The sequence below is a fragment of the Marmota monax genome, unplaced genomic scaffold (assembly GCF_021218885.2).
Source record: "Marmota monax isolate L192 unplaced genomic scaffold, Marmota_monax_Labrador192_F-V1.1 WCK01_AAM20220418_F8-fsc00015, whole genome shotgun sequence".
Taxonomy (NCBI): domain Eukaryota; kingdom Metazoa; phylum Chordata; class Mammalia; order Rodentia; family Sciuridae; genus Marmota; species Marmota monax.
In genome coordinates this window covers 4630615-4647333 of record NW_026692194.1, presented here as the reverse complement: position 1 = coordinate 4647333, position 16719 = coordinate 4630615, and the positions used below count along the sequence as shown (strand labels likewise).

The 16719-nt window shown below is 37.6% G+C and overlaps 1 long non-coding RNA gene across 1 annotated transcript; it reads left to right on the top strand.

Moving 5' to 3' along the window:
* The first annotated feature begins 4708 nt into the window (after nt 1–4708).
* LOC124079913 (uncharacterized) lies at nt 4709–9013 on the top strand. Its single transcript, XR_006847517.2, has 4 exons — nt 4709–4793; nt 5694–5819; nt 7586–7677; nt 8442–9013. It is a non-coding gene; the product is annotated as an uncharacterized LOC124079913 (long non-coding RNA).
* Nucleotides 9014–16719: the final 7706 nt, after the last annotated feature.

Sequence of the window (16719 nt, the reverse complement as noted above, 5' to 3'; positions counted from 1 at the left end):
TAAGAGCCATCTGGGGCTGGGGTTGTGGCTCAGTGGTACAGTGCTTGCCTAGCATGTCTGAGGCACTGGGTTTGATTCTCAGCACCACATATAAATAAATAAAATTAAGATCCCTTAACAGTTAAAAGAATTTTTTAAAAAATGAAAAGCCATCTGTAGGAGCCTTTTGAAGTTCTTATCCTGACCACCCTCTCCAGCTCGATAAATTAATAAATTATAAATTCTTGAATATTAAAACCAAACCAAATACCCCCAAAGTGGTTTTTTGCCCCCTCTTCAAATTAGAAATGACCTCATGGCTGTTGCTTCATGGCCAATGGAAAATAGATGGTGACACACCAGGTATATGGTGGCACTCCTGGTGTACGGGAGGTTGGCAACAACTTCATTGAACTCCACCAGTCCACCAGCAGATTGGGAATCTTGCTAGCCTGTTGCTACCCTATGCACCTAAAAGAGTGGGTGCCTCAGAGAACCCTGGCTTGGTATGACAATGGAGATCTCCACTGCTAAAACACACTTCATTGCATGAAATCTGGGCAGTTGGAAAATCTTGGGATACCCTTGTCCCAAAACATATCATCATTCTCTTCTGTTTCTATTACTGTTGATTAAAATGCAAGATGGACCTGGGCATGGTGGTGCACACCTATAATCACAGCAACTTGGGAGGCTGAGGCAGAAGGATCGTGAGTTCAAGCCAGCCTCAGCAAAAACAAGGCTCTAAGCAACTCAGTTATACCCTATCTCTAAATAACATACAAAACAGGGCTGGGGAAGCGGCTCAGAGTGCCTCTGAGTTCAATCCCCAGTATTGCCCCCCCCCATCCGCAAAATGTAAGATGGAGCCAAGTGTTCATAGGCAAGTTAACCTATTACTTGAACTTGAGGAAATTCTTGATTTTTTTCATTTCTTAATTTCATTTTCTTAATTTATCTATTGATAAACCTTCATTCTTTTAAATAGATTCCTGCTCCTATCCCTGGGGTCATGAGATTCTTATTTCCTTTTATCTTTTTTGATCATGGCAAAAGATCCAAGCTCTCTGTATCCATCCATTGATTGGCTTCGTTGATGCAGGTGCACTGGGCTGGCTGGTCCTGGAACTTCTTCAATTGGTGAGTCACCAGGGCCTGCAAGTGTGGTACTGCATGCACTGCTTCTTCTGCTGCAGAGACCTGGCTGTCCCCAAAGTAGCTGGTGCAGTGTGGGAGAATGAGACCCTGACTCCGCCTAATGTTCTGTCTTTCCAGGGCCTTTCCCATGAGAACCAACCATCTCTTAGACATGACTTCATACTATGCCTGTCTCTCCAGTACCCACATGAACCCTGAGAGGGAGGTCACACCTTTATTGCCAGGTATCACAGTCATTGATGGCCCCAGAGCTACTGCTCTGGATCATGTTGCTAGCATAGCAATGAGTTTTCCTCACAGTATTTAATCTTATAGATAATTACAATTCTAAAAATTAGCCATTGTTAGCAGTTTTTAAATTGCATTAATGATAAATTCATCTGTCTTATTTTAAATGATTTCAACATTTATTCTTACAAAATTAGATGGCTAGGTGAAAAATGATCTGTGTTAGTGAAAAGCTATAAGATAAAACATATTTCTTCTACTAGAATTGATCTTTAGCTCTAAGTATGGATGCAATGTTCAATATTATCTCCTTTTCAAGGATGCCTTAAAAACTAAGTTAAATCAGATTTTTTAAAAGATGAGCTTCAGAATATTAGCAGTGACTTAGATATCATGATGTGGATTAGCCATAGTTTGAATGTGAGAAAGAACAGAATATTAAAAAAAAAATTTGCTATCTCCACAGCTCCAAAATAAAAAAAATACCCTAAAAACAAACACGCATGCATCTTTGGGGTTTTAAGTTATTAGAACAAAACACCTGAATAACAGTAAAAAATGAGTCATGGGAGTTAGGTTTGATATCTAATACACTATTCCTCCTTTCTCCTTATCTTCCTCACACCTGTAACACCCACACACAGACTGGCTCACTTCCCCCTTGTATTATTGGAAGTGAGATACTGCGTGCAAGAAATGCCTGGTACTGGGTGAGTGGCAGAGGTCACCAGGCCTCTGCTTCACTACCGTTTTCCTGCTGAGCTAAATGATCACATTTTGAGAAGAATGGGAGAAAGAAGTCCCAAGTATTTATTAATCTGAGAAGGCCGCTTTTGCATGAGGGATCCTTTATACTGGAGATGCTTTTATAATCTCTGAAATGACCTTGTACAGAAAAGAGTATTCATAATTGGTTAAGTAATTCCATAGTAAATAGTTAATTTTATAGTAATTACTTAATATTTACTAGACATTTATTAGACATGTGTGCCTGCTTGAAACAATAAGGCATTCATTTGATGGTTGTTAATTTTTTCACATTAATAAACAAAGAAAACATTTTAAAAAATGGGGCTAGCTGCAGTTCTGGTTTCTTTCTTTCTTTCTTTTCTTTTCTTTTTTTTTTTTTAATCTTTTTAAAAGCAACATTCTTCTAAAGGATTCAAACTATATTCTCTGCCTTAATTTTCTTCTTATCAACTCTTAACCTCTCTCCAAATAAGTGTTCCTCTCATGATTTCTCTATTGAAACTTGTCTTTGCAAAGCTACTGAAGACCTGTACTTTTGTAAGACCTACACATTGGTAAAGTCTCAGGCCACATCTTTAGTGAGTGTCAGTAGCTCTCTGGCCCAGCTGCTAACTCCCTTTTCTCAGAAACAGTTCCTTCACTTGGCTTCCAGGATGTCCTGTCTTCATTTTCTTCCTCTTCCCTGGGCATTTCTTCTCAGACTCCTTTACTGGCACCTCCTCTTCTCTCTGGCCTCATAATCATGAAGGGCCCCAGGGCTCTTTCTCTCCTGATGATCTCACCCAGCTTCAGGGCCTTAAATATCATGTAGAAGTCACCATATATATCTGTCCTGCTCAGACTTCTTTCCAGAACTGCAGACCTTGGTCCTGTGCCCAGTTGATCTATCACACTGAAGTCCAGACAGGTGCTGTCATTCAGGAAGTCCAGGCTCCACCCACATCCAGCACAGCCTCATTGAAGGTGACTCAACCCAAAAACTTAAGGGTCCTCCTTCACTTCTCTTTTTCTCTTTTCTCATATCCAAATCTTGTTGGCTCCGCCTTCAAAATAGAACCTAAACCCAACAACTCATCACCACGACCACTGTTACCACTTTGAGGCACCGTCACCTCTTAGATTATTACAATAGCTTCCCAACAGGTCTGATTCTACTCTTGTTGCTCTGTGTTCTAGTTTCAAGAATTGGAAGTGATGCTTCAAAAATGTATGTTAATCACATTTTCTTCTCTGCTCAAAAACTCATAATGGTGCCCCATTTCATTCAGGATAAATACAAATCCTTATGAAGGTCGACACAGTCCCAATGACCTGCTCTCCATTATCTCTTTGGCTTCAACTCCTGCTAACCCCATCTTCACCCATTCTACCCCAGCCACAGTAGTGTCCTTGCTGTTCCTCCAACACAGACATGTTTGATCCCTCCACCTGGGATGCTCCCCTTCCCCGCCCCACTGAAAGTATCTCTCCACACCCTCACCTTATTCACTGTTGGCTCAGTTCTCACCTCCCCAGTGAAGCCTGCTCTGCCACCTGTTTCAAACTGGACTTATCTTACCTCTGCATACCCAGCACTCCTGACTCCTTATCCTGCTTTAGTATTTTCTTTTCCTGTCACATTTATCCCATCTAATGTCCTAATGACATTACTTATTATGCTTATATTTTCTGTCTTCCACCTAAAAATGTAACCTCCATAAGGACAGGGATCTTTGCTTTGTTCATTGATGTCCCCATTGCTTCCTCTTCCTTCCTCTCCACCCCCCTCATCTCCTTCTCCTCTTCCTCCTCCTCCTTTTTTTGTGGCACTGGGGATTGAACTCAGGGGCACTCTACCATTTAGCTGTATGTACATCTTCATCCCTTTATATTGATATATTGTTTTAAATTTTGAGACAGGGTTTTACTAAGTTGCCCATGCCCAGATTCACTGATTTATTCTAAGCACCAGATAGATCAGTGCCTGCCACATGATAGGAAATAAAAAGCTATATTTGAACAAATGAAAATTCATATCTTCAGATGGGAATGGCAAAAATGTGAAAAGTCTATAAAAGTCCTATCTGTGTTGATTCAGTAATCTTCAGGGGGATTTTTATCTCTTATTTCCTGGTGACAGAGATGAGCACATACATGACTTTGTACTTACATATTAAAAGCACCCACAACAGTTTGTTCACTTCGGTGGTTGCTTTTGAAGAACTTGATAACCATCTCTTCTTTACAGCCCTTATTTTTTGGTAACCTCCTTTTAAAATATTCACATTACATTGGTATTTCTGCTCCAGAGGAATCAAAAAGGCAGTTAGTTAAGGATGGACTTGATCAGGTTCATGGTCAAAACAACTCCTTAATGTTCTTTTTGTACTTTCTTTGATGGATAATAAAAGACATAGGTCCCATCTGGATAGTGCTGAGTATTCATAGCTCGCTTAGGGGCTTTGAATTCATGTGAACTGTTTTCTTAGCTGAAAACGGGTGGGATTCTAACAGCAAGTTGGTTTGTGGGTAAAACCATTGACCAGTTTTGATGACTGATGACTGCTATAGCTGTTACGTGCTTATAGTAACACTTCTCTTTTTTGAGACATTTCAAGAAGTACTATTCTCAGTATTATGAAGCAGACTACAAGTACTAATGACTTAACAATTCTGAGCCCGCTCAAGAATATTTTCTGGTAAGCCTAAGCATTGTGTGATGGGGGGTTTGCAGCAAATGATAATGTAGTTGGTACAGAAGTTAAAAAGGGTCATTCATCTCACTGTCCTTTTCCTTGGAAGACTTAAAATTGTATAAGCTATTTTATTCTCTAATATTCTCACTCATGCCCTTTTCCCTCCTCCTAGGAGGCCTTAAGTAGATTTGCTATAATAATTGTGTTAAGCATATGAGACTTAGAATTTGTATTATGATTAAAATAATGGATTTATGCTTTAGACAGCAACCGTGTGTTATTAAAAATGGAGGCTCTATTACTTAAAGTAATACTATTTGAAGAAATAAAACTTAGCACTCAATTTTTAACACTAGGGTTTTAAATTACTCTTGTGTTTTAAAATTAAAAACATTAGAGGAATGTAATTACAGGAATTTGACAACATTATAGGAAGTTTGGGGAATTTAATAGTTATTCCATCTAACTTTGTGATCCTTTGTATTTTCTGTCAATTTCCTATATGCATGCTGATTAGTCCAATAAATGAAAGTAATACCATTGTCACTGGATTGAAAATTCTTTGAGATTGGGGACTCCTTCTGATCTTTCTGTGTATACAGAGCTCAGAGGAGACAGATGCTTGAAAAATTATTGCTAAAGGAATGAATTAAAAAGTGAGTTTGCTGGATGTACTTAATTAAGCGTAACTAAAGCTATATTGATGATTTTGTTGGTTCACAGGGAAAGGTCAAAGTCCTAACACTTAGTAAACATCAGTCATTTTGTGACTTCCTCTTCTGCCCAGACCTTTAAGGGCAGCACCGCAGGAGAAGGGGCCAGTCACACTGTGACATGGTGACTCTTGCCTTGCTTGAAGACAACAGGATTCATTCCTTTTACTTTTCCATTCTTTCTCTGCAGGTTACCTGGGCCTAGAATGGACTTAAATCTTTGAAACATAGACTAAATGCTAAAAATGGGATGCTGATCTTAAAATAAAATTGCAAATCAGGTTTGGAGTTTGATGTAAAAGACTGAGAGACACAGGTTTGTTGCTCATTTATATTACAAATGTCATCAAAAATAGAAACCCAAAAGGTTAGGTAATTTCTAAATTAAACTTTCTTTCTTAGAATAATTACCATGTTACAGCATCTGTGTACTTTGGTAGAATTTGAATAACACTTTATTCCTCAGAATAATGTTCTATTCTTGTCACCAAATAATACTTGACGTCCTTGCTCTTACACTCCCTAAGTGCAGGAAGGGTGGTGCCCTGTACTCCTGGCACACCCTCGCCAGTGACGCTTAGTTTTGCTGAAACTTTTCAGGTACTAAAAAAATCCCTTTCTATACTCCCTATTCACTCACAGGCATGAGACCTGAGCTTTATTATTTTTTTCTAAATCCAAGCTGACTGAGTCAGACTCGTGGCAGTCACCATTAAAAACACACATTAGTAGCAAGGAGAAGATTATGTGATTCTTCTTTCCATAGGAAACTTGCTAAGAAAAGGCTAGAACCATCAATCATGTTTTGAAAGGCAAGCTATAAACCCTTGGTTGGAGTTCTTACAAGCTATCATTGTAGTAAGCAGAATTGGAACACTTTTTTGAACAAATATACCCGGTCATTCTGGACATTTACATTTTGATAGCTTAGCAGTGGAAGAAGGATCCTGGGCTTAAATAATAGCTTTTTAGCATTTCATGATTCTAAGACTGAGTCTGAATTTATGGAATGTTAATCCTCCTCCTTTATACCACAACATCTACAGAATTAGATTGAAATTTATCTAAAATGACATGCACTGGTCACATTCCTCACTAGGACACAGCATTGCCTTTATTCATAGGCCATATATGACATAAATAAACACTTGCTGTGTTTTGTGTATCTTTCTGTTGCTTTAATGTATTTAAATTTCAATAGCAGGGTCCAAGATATAAGTGTTATTACTAAACTCTGTGTTCCTTAATCATGACTATCTTTTTTTCTTTCTGAGTTAAAAAGAAACTATTTTAACTATTCTCATCATGCAATGCATTGTATTGTATGTATTGTATTGTTCAAAATTGCTAAGAGAATATATTTTTAACATTCTCACTACAAAAACAAAGACAAGCTGGTGAGGTGATGAATAAATTAGTTAGGCTGGTTGACTCTTTTGACAATGTATACATTGATCAAAACATCACAACAGACTCTATAAGTAGATACAATTATTGTCAATAAAAAATAAATCAGCAAAAAAGAAATGTTTTTAGCCTATGTGTCCTAAAAATGAATGATCAATATGCAGAGACTGCAATTGGTCCCTTAACATGTGATCTCTTCTTCCATAGCAATAGAAAGCCCGATTTTTAAGCTGAGCATGTAGATGTCCAGGAAAAAGAAAAAAGAGACTATTTCCCATGCAATTTGTCTAAGAGGAAGAATTACAGGTTGCGCATCCCTCATCCAAAATGTTTGGATCATAATTGTTTAGGATTTCATGTTTTCTTAGATTTTTGGAATATTTGCATATACATAATGAGATATCTTGAGAATGAGACTCAAGGCTAAACACCAAATTCATTTATGTTTCATATACACATAACCTGAAGGTAATTTTATATAATATTTTTAATAATTGTGTAATTATAATTTATATAATATTATAATTAATGGATTTTCCACTTGGGGGGTCCTTTCAGTGCTTAAGAGATTTCTGATTTTGAAACATTTCAGATTTTAGATTTTGGATTAAGGTTGCTTAACCTGGTGCTTACCTCTTGTCCCTTCCTTATCCCTTCCCTCTCTGCTGCTTACAGTTGAGGACATGTGTGCAGGAGCTCTAGCTGCCATCCTGAACCTTTAGGACAAGGGCAGTGCTGCAGATGAAGGGACAGAAATGTTATACCAGGTACCCACATTTGTAGCTTCATATAGAAGATAAATTATCCTATTCCAATGACTCTTCTTTAGCATCCGTGTTTCTCAAAATGAAAAAATAATCCTCATGTGCATAATCACCTGTAATGAAAAGTATTCTACTATTTAATCTGACATGGAGAAATAAACCTACTGTAGCAGATATCTATTGGCTTATCTGCTCAATACCCCATTCCAGAATTAACTCATTCTATTACTGTCCACATGGATATAGTGAAAATTTCCAAATTCTAGAACATGACTCCATTTTTGTTTGAAGGATGATCCAGATTCTGGCTGGGCTATCCAGAACCTTGCCCTAGGAACTTGAAAATAAGATGGAAAAATGAGAGATTCAGTTGAAAGACTGTACCAATAAAAATCTAAGCTATTGACAATAATTTTTTTCTGCTGTGTGCTGAGACAAGTGAAAGAAACCAGGTTGTGATGAGGAAAAGCAATGAATCAAAGTCAAAGACAGAAGCAGAGATTTAAAGATGGAGGAAAAAAAAAGAGTCCTAGGTATCCCATAGTCCTCCAGTATTTGGTTGTCTGGAAAGTCTTGCAAACTTACTTATTAGTATCCATTCTCCATTTCTCATACTGATGTTATTTTAGGCCCACCCATCCCTGGAGGGGGTCACAGATTAGGCTAAGACAATATGTGTATGGCAATCCTTGGCAACTATTGACCCAATAATGGGCACATTTCCTAAATTGGCCCAATTTGATTGAAGGTTTATATTCCTTGCCTAGAGGAGAAATCACTCTTTCTTCTGCTAGACATGAACAAGGAAGCACATATCCCTGATAGCCATGATCAGCTTTCCTGCCACCGGGAGAGTGTATTTTGGGAAGAGGACAACAACTGAAAATCACAGCAAGAATTCTGAAAACCCTTGGGAAATAGTGGGGAACAATGTTGACCAAATTATATTGTTTGTTGTGTGCATATGTGAATATGTTATGACGAATCCCACCATTATGTATAATTACAATGCACCAATAAAAATATGAAAAAAAATTCTAAAAAGCCTGGTTCTTTAATGGCATTTTTCAGTTCACCTTGACACTGAGTCAAACTATGAGATAATACATGACCTATTAGAGAAGTCAGGGTCACTAAAACTTTTTCTTAAAGTGCACTGATGGTGACTATTTTAAGACTTCAGGCTCTACCCAACTAGTCAAATCGGGTACTATAGCTCTAAAGCGCCCTAGACAATATGTATATGAATGCATGTGAATGTGTTCCAGTAAGACAGGTGGCCAACCTACAGGCTGTCATTTGCCAATCCCTGTGATAAGCCAGTTTGAATCAGAATTTTCTGTTACTTGTTGCCAAAACTAATGATGTACAGGCTCTTGTCCATTTGGGGGGCATAGCTGCATCTTGCCCTTGGAGTCTATGAGGAACTCTAGTGTCCAGGGCTGATGGCTGAAATGCTTAATAAAGGGTGCAGCATAAACCCCCAACCAACCAAAAACATGTAGGATAACCATGTGGAGGTGAGTTGGCTGAATATCACTCTGCTGTTATCCCTCCAAGGAGTACTCTTTGTCACTTAAACTTTCGAAGGTTATTTCTGTTATTGGTAAACAAAACCATCCTCGCCATTCTTTTTAGATTTTCTTTGAGGGGCACTCTTAATGATCTTACTCATTTGGAGGCAAGATGCAGATCAGTTTTTGCTTTTTTTTTTTTTTTTGATATCACTTCTTTTTGATTCTCCATTTCTTTAGTTCAGCATTTCAGTGCCAGGTTTGTAATACTGATCCTTTTAAAATTTGGATAGATGAAAACTTTCCCTGATAATGAGCTCTTTTTTGAATTCTTGCAGGCCTTATGATCAATAACACACAATCTAGCACTTGACACATGAGGTGCGACTATAATATCTCAGGAAGATTTTAGCACACATGCCACAGCTCAGACATCCAATGTGTTTCGTTAAATGCAGTTGCAACTGGGAAGGAGTTCTATTCCAGTGATGCTGCCATTTTTCAAATATCTTTGAAATTCTTCCAATATCCTCACTTTATTTTAACATCTGATATTGATGGAGATATATCATGTTGTCACCAGGCTTGGCTCAGCATGGATTCCTTTCATTTGCCAAAAAAAAAAAAAAATCCATCTTAATATTTGCAATTATTGAATTTTTTTTTGATGTGTTAATTAGCTTTATTTTGGTGGCTATTTCACAATGTATTCATATATCAAAACATTATATTCCATAAGCATGTATAATTCCTATTTGTCAATTATATATCAGTAGACCTTTTATGAAAGCAGCAGAGCATAGATTTACTGAAAGGGAAAGAGATGTAACACTACAATAAAACAGAATGTAGTGTGCTGAGATATATCAGGAAAAAATAAAACCATACTATTGCTGCTAAAAATATGACTACCCATCAATACAATCTACCACTTCTTTGTAGTTCTTTTTGCTTATAAGATCTATTCCAAAGATTCACAGTTCTGTTATTGTGATTCCACTTTACTTAAGTTGTCCATTTCTCTTTGCAGTTATGTCATGAACTTTATGAAGATTAAACTCATTTGGAGGTTATTTTTTTCAGTTTAGGAATGGCTTTTTTCCCCCCTCTATCTGGCCTTTCTGGTATACACTTTAACTAATGTCATTTTTCAATGATTTTGGCATTTCTTACTGTCAATATTCTAACACTGCTAATTTATTTTTCCTGTTGAGTTGGTTTGGCTGCTATATCCAGGATAATATGAAATGATGGTGATGAGAGCTAAAAGTATCTTAATTTGCATTTTATTGTTTTTTGTTAAAATGAAGAGTGGTACGGTATTTTAAAGTGCCTTCTTAGAAGTTAGGTACATGACGACCCAACTTTATCTTTGTACATATTAATGTGGTCAACTACATTATGGTATTTTATTATAGTAAATTATCTCAGAGTTTGTTAACTATGCTAGTAAATTTATTATATGATTTTCTTGTATTAATGGATTCTTGTGATTTCTTAAATGACTTCTATATTAATTTTATTAGTTAAAATAGTAGAGATTTATATCTGTGCAATTTTTATGTATTATATATATATTTATATCTTCTATTTTATATACTAAGCTGTATCAAATAATCTTTTCTTTTTTTTTTAATATTGTAAATCACAAATGCTCTTGCTTTTTCTGTTTTTTGAAATTTCTGAAAGATTTGTATCCATTTATTGTTATAGGTATATTTTAGATTCATTTTGTCAAAACTTGATTCTAAAATAAAATAAGAATTATATTGGGATTCTTTGTGTAATTACACTGAGTTTATACTGAAGCTGAAATTTCGCAATATTTATTTATTTATTTATTTTTTTAAATTTTTTATTGTTGGTTGTTCAAAACATTACAAATTTCTTGACATATCATATTCCACACTTTGATTCAAGTGGGTTATGAACTCCCACCTTCACCCCATACACAGATTGCAGAATCACATCAGTTACACATCCATTGATTTACATATTGCCATACTAGTGTCTGTTGTGCTCTGCTGCCTTTCCCATCCTCCCCCCTCCCCCCTCCCCACCTCTCCCCTCCCCTCCCCTCCTCTCTCTCTACCCCCTCCACTGTATAACCCTGAGGGTCTCCTTCCATTTCCATGCAATTTCCCTTCTCTCTCCCTTTCCCTCCCACCTCTCATCCCTGTTAAATGTTTATCTTCTTCTCCTGCTCTTCGTCCCTACTCTAATCTTAGTTACTCTCCTTATATCAAAGAAGACATTTGGCATTTGTTTTTTAGGGATTGGCTAGCTTCACTTAGCATAATCTGCTCTAATGCCATCCATTTCCCTGCAAATTCTATGATTTTGTCATTTTTTAATGCAGAGTAATACTCCATTGTGTATAAATGCCACATTTTTTTAATCCATTCGTCTATTGAAGGGCATCTAGGTTGGTTCCACAGTCTTGCTATTGTGAATTGTGCTGCTATGAACATCGATGTAGCAGTGTCCCTGTAGCATGCTCTTTTTAGGTCTTTAGGGAATAGACCAAGAAGGGGAATAGCTGGGTCAAATGGTGGCTCCATTCCCAGCTTTCCAAGAAATCTCCATACTGCTTTCCAAATTGGCTGCACCAATTTGCAGTCCCACCAGCAATGTACAAGTGTACCCTTTTCCTCACATCCTCGCCAGCACTTGTTGTTGTTTGACTTCATAATGGCTGCCAATCTTACTGGAGTGAGATGGTATCTTAGGGTGGTTTTGATTTGCATTTCCCTGACAGCTAGAGATGGTGAGCATTTTTTCATGTACTTGTTGATTGACTGTATGTCCTCCTCTGAGAAGTGTCTGTTCAGGTCCTTGGCCCATTTGTTGATTGGGTTGTTTGTTCTCTTATTGTCTAATTTTTTGAGTTCTTTGTATACTCTGGATATTAGGGCTCTATCTGAAGTGTGAGGAGTAAAGATTTGTTCCCAGGGTGTAGGCTCCCTATTTACCTCTCTTATTGTTTCTTTTGCTGAGAAAACACTTTTTAGTTTGAGTAAGTCCCATTTGTTGATTCTAGTTATTAACTTTTGTGCTATGGGTGTCCTATTGAGGAATTTGGAGCCCGACCCCACCGAATGTAGATCGTAGCCAACTTTTTTTTCTGTCAGACGGCGTGTCTCTGATTTGATATCAAGCTCCTTGATCCATTTTGAATTAACTTTTGTGCATGGCGAGAGAAAGGGATTCAGTTTCATTTTGTTGCATATGGATTTCCAGTTTTCCCAGCACCATTTGTTGAAGATGCTATCCTTCCTCCATTGCATGCTTTTAGCCCCTTTATCAAATATAAGATAGTTGTAGTTTTGTGGATTGGTTTCTGTATCCTCTATTCTGTACCATTGGTCCACCCGCCTGTTTTGGTACCAGTACCATGCTGTTTTTGTTACTATTGCTCTGTAGTATAGTTTGAAGTCTGGTATCGCTATACCGCCTGATTCACACTTCCTGCTTAGCATTGTTTTTGCTATTCTGGGTCTTTTATTTTTCCATATGAATTTCATGATTGCTTTCTCTATTTCTACAAGAAATGCCGTTGGGATTTTGATTGGCATTGCATTAAACCTATAGAGAACTTTTGGTAATATCACCATTTTGATGATGTTAGTTCTGCCTATCCATGAACAGGGTATATTTTTCCATCTTCTAAGATCTTCTTCTATTTCTCTCTTTAGGGTTCTGTAGTTTTCATTGTATAAGTCTTTCACCTCTTTTGTTAGGTTGATTCCCAAGTATTTTATTTTTTTTGAAGATATTTTGAATGGAGTGGTTGTCCTCATTTCCATTTCAGAGGATTTGTCGCTGATATACAGGAATGCCTTTGATTTATGTGTGTTGATTTTATATCCTGCCACTTTGCTGAATTCATTTATTAGCTCTAATAGTTTCTTTGTAGAGCCTTTTGGGTCTGCTAGGTATAGAATCATATCATCTGCAAATAGTGATAATTTAAGTTCTTCTTTTCCTATTTTTATGCCTTTAATTTCTTTCGTCTGTCTAATTGCTCTGGCCAGTATTTCGAGAACTATGTTGAAGAGAAGTGGAGAGAGAGGGCATCCCTGTCTTGTTCCAGATTTTAGAGGGAATGCCTTCAGTTTTTCTCCATTCAGAATGATGCTAGCCTGAGGCTTAGCATAGATTGCTTTTACAATATTGAGGTATGTTCCTGTTATCCCTAGTTTTTCTAGAGTTTTGAACATAAAGGGATGCTGTACTTTGTCAAATGCTTTTTCCGCATCTATCGAGATGATCATATGGTTCTTATTTTTAAGTCTATTGATGTGGTGAATAACATTTATTGATTTCCGTATATTGAATGAGGCTTGCATCCCAGGGATGAATCCTACTTGATCATGGTGCACAATTTTTTTGATATGTTTTTGTATCCGATTCGCCAGAATTTTATTGAGGATTTTTGCATCTAGGTTCATTAGAGATATTGGTCTGTAGTTTTCTTTCTTTGAAGTGTCTTTGTCTGGTTTAGGTATCAGGGTGATGTTGGCCTCGTAGAATGAATTTGGAAGTTCTCCCTCTTTTTCTATTTCCTGAAGTAGCTTGAAAAGTATTGGTATTAGTTCTTCTTTAAAGGTTTTGTAAAATTCTGCTGTATACCCATCCGGTCCTGGGCTTTTCTTAGTTGGTAGTCTTTTGATGGTTTCTTCTATTTCCTCAATTGATATTGGTCTGTTTAGGTTGTCTATATCCTCCTGACTCAATCTGGGCAGATCATATGACTTAAGAAATTTATCGATGCCTTCACTATCTTCTAATTTATTGGAGTATAAGGATTCAAAAATAGTTTTTGATTATCTTCTGTATTTCTGAAGTGTCTGTTGTGATATTGCCTTTTTCATCCCGTATGCTAGTAATTTGAGTTCTCTCTCTTCTTCTCTTCGCTAGCATCACTAAGGGTCTGTCGATTTTGTTTATTTTTTCAAAGAACCAACTTTTAGTTTTGTCAATTTTTTCAATTGTTTCTTTTGTTTCGATTTCATTAATTTCAGCTCTGATTTTAATTATTTCTTGCCTTCTACTTCTTTTGCTGTTGTTTTGCTCTTCTTTTTAAAGGATTTTGAGATGAAGTATGAGATCATTTATTTGTTGTTTTTTTCTTTTTTTAAGGAATGAACTCCAAGCAATGAATTTTCCTCTTAGAACTGCTTTCAATGTGTCCCATAGATTCCGATATGTTGTGTCTGTGTTTTCATTTATCTCTAAGAATTTTTTAATTTCCTCCTTGATGTCTTCTATAACCCATTGATCATTCAGTAACCTATTGTTCATTCTCCAAGTGATGTATGCTTTTTCCTTCCTTCTTTTATCGTTGATTTTCAGTTTCATTCCATTATGATCAGATAAGATGCATGGTATTATCTCTACTCCTTTATATTGTCTAAGAGTTGCCCTGTGACATAATATGTGATCTATTTTTGAGAAGGATCCATGTGCTGCTGAGAAAAAAGTGTAACTGCTTGATGTTGGGTGGTATACTCTATATATGTCAATTAAGTCTAGGTTATTAATTGTGTTATTGAGTTCTATAGTTTCCTTATTCAACTTTTGTTTGGAAGATCTGTCCAGTGGCGAGAGAGGTGTGTTGAAGTCTCCCATGATTATGGTATGGTGGTCTATTAGACTCTTGATCTTGAGAAGAGTTTGTTTGACGAACATAGCTGCACCATTGTTTGGGGCATAAATATTTATGATTGTTATGTCTTGTTGGTGTATGGTTCCCTTAAGCAGTATGTAGTGTCCCTCTTTATCCCTTTTGATTAACTTTGGCTTGAAATCTATTTTATTTGATATGAGTATGGACACTCCTGCTTGTTTCCGAAGTCCATATGAGTGATATGATTTTTCCCAACCTTTCACCTTCAGCCTATGTATGTCTTTTCCTATCAAATGCGTCTCCTGTAGGCAGCATATTGTTGGGTCTTGTTTTGTGATCCATTCTACTAGCCTGTGTCTCTTAATTGGTGAGTTTAAGCCATTAACATTTAGGGTTATTATTGAGATATGGGTTGTTCTTCCAGCCATATTTGTTTATTTCTGTTACTAAACATGGTTTGTTTTCCTCTTTGATTATTTCCCCCCCCTTTACTGTCCTACCTCCCACTGTTGGTTTTCATTGTTATTTTCCATTTCCTCTTCCTGTAATGTTTTGCCAAGGATGTTTTGAAGAGATGGTTTTCTAGCTGTGAATTCTTTAAACTTTTGTTTATCGTGGAAGGTTTTAATTTCATCTTCCATCCTGAAGCTTAATTTCACTGGATACACAATTCTTGGTTGGAACCCATTTTCTTTCAGTGTTTGAAATATGTTATTCCAGGATCTTCTAGCTTTCAGAGTCTGTGTTGAAAGATCAGCTGTTATCCTGATTGGCTTACCCCTAAATGTAATCTGCTTCCTTTCTCTTGTAGCTTTTAAAATTCTCTCCTTATTCTGTATGTTGGGCATCTTCATTATAATGTGTCTAGGTGTGGATCTCTTATGATTTTGCACATTCGGCATCCTGTAGGCTTCTAGGATTTGGGATTCTGTCTCATTCTTCAAGTCTGGGAAGTTTTCTCGTATTATTTCATTGAATAGACTGCTCATTCCTTTGGTTTGGAGCTCTGTACCTTCCTGTATCCCAATGACTCTTAAGTTTGGTCTCTTAATGTTATCCCATATTTCTTGGATGTTCTGCTCATGGTTTCTTAACAGTCTTGCTGAGCTGTCTATGTTCTTTTCCAGTTGAAATACTTTGTCTTCATTGTCTGATGTTCTATCTTCTAAGTGTTCTACTCTGCTGGTAGTATTCTCCATTGAGTTTTTAAGTTGGTTTATTGCTTCCTGCATTTCTAGGATTTCTGTTTGTTTGTTTTTTATAACCTCTATCTCCCTGTATAGTTGATCCTTTGCTTCCTGGATTTGTTTGCGTAATTCATTGTCGAAGTGATCTTTCATTGTCTGATTTTGCTGTCTAATGTCTTCCTTGATACTCCAGATCATCTGAAGCATGTATATCCTGAATTCTTTATCTGACATTCCATCTGCTGCAGCTGTTACCTCTTCTAAAGTTGCGTTGACCTGCATTGCTTGTGGTCCTTTCTTTCCTTGTCTTTTCATACTGCTTGCGTATCTTTCCTGCAGGCGCGGGCGGCGGCTCTGCTCTCTCCTTATTCCAATTGGGGTGTCGTGGCTACCATGCAGGCAGGTCACTGGGCCTGTTCTGGGCGCTGGCGGCGGCTCTGTTCTGCCCCTACTCCAATTGGGGTGACGAGTGTACCACGCCGGCAGGCCACTGGGCCTGATCCACCGGTCGGTTGCAGGTTTGCCTACCCTGCAGGCGCGGGCGGCAGCTCTACTCTGCCCCTACTCCAAATGGGGTGACGTGTCTGTCGTACCGGCAGGCCACTGGGCCTGTCCCACTGGTCGGTCGCAGATCTGCCCACCTTTCGGGCACGGGTGGCGGCTCTGCTCTGCCCCTACTCCAATTGGGGTGTCGTGACTACCCCGCCTGCAGGTC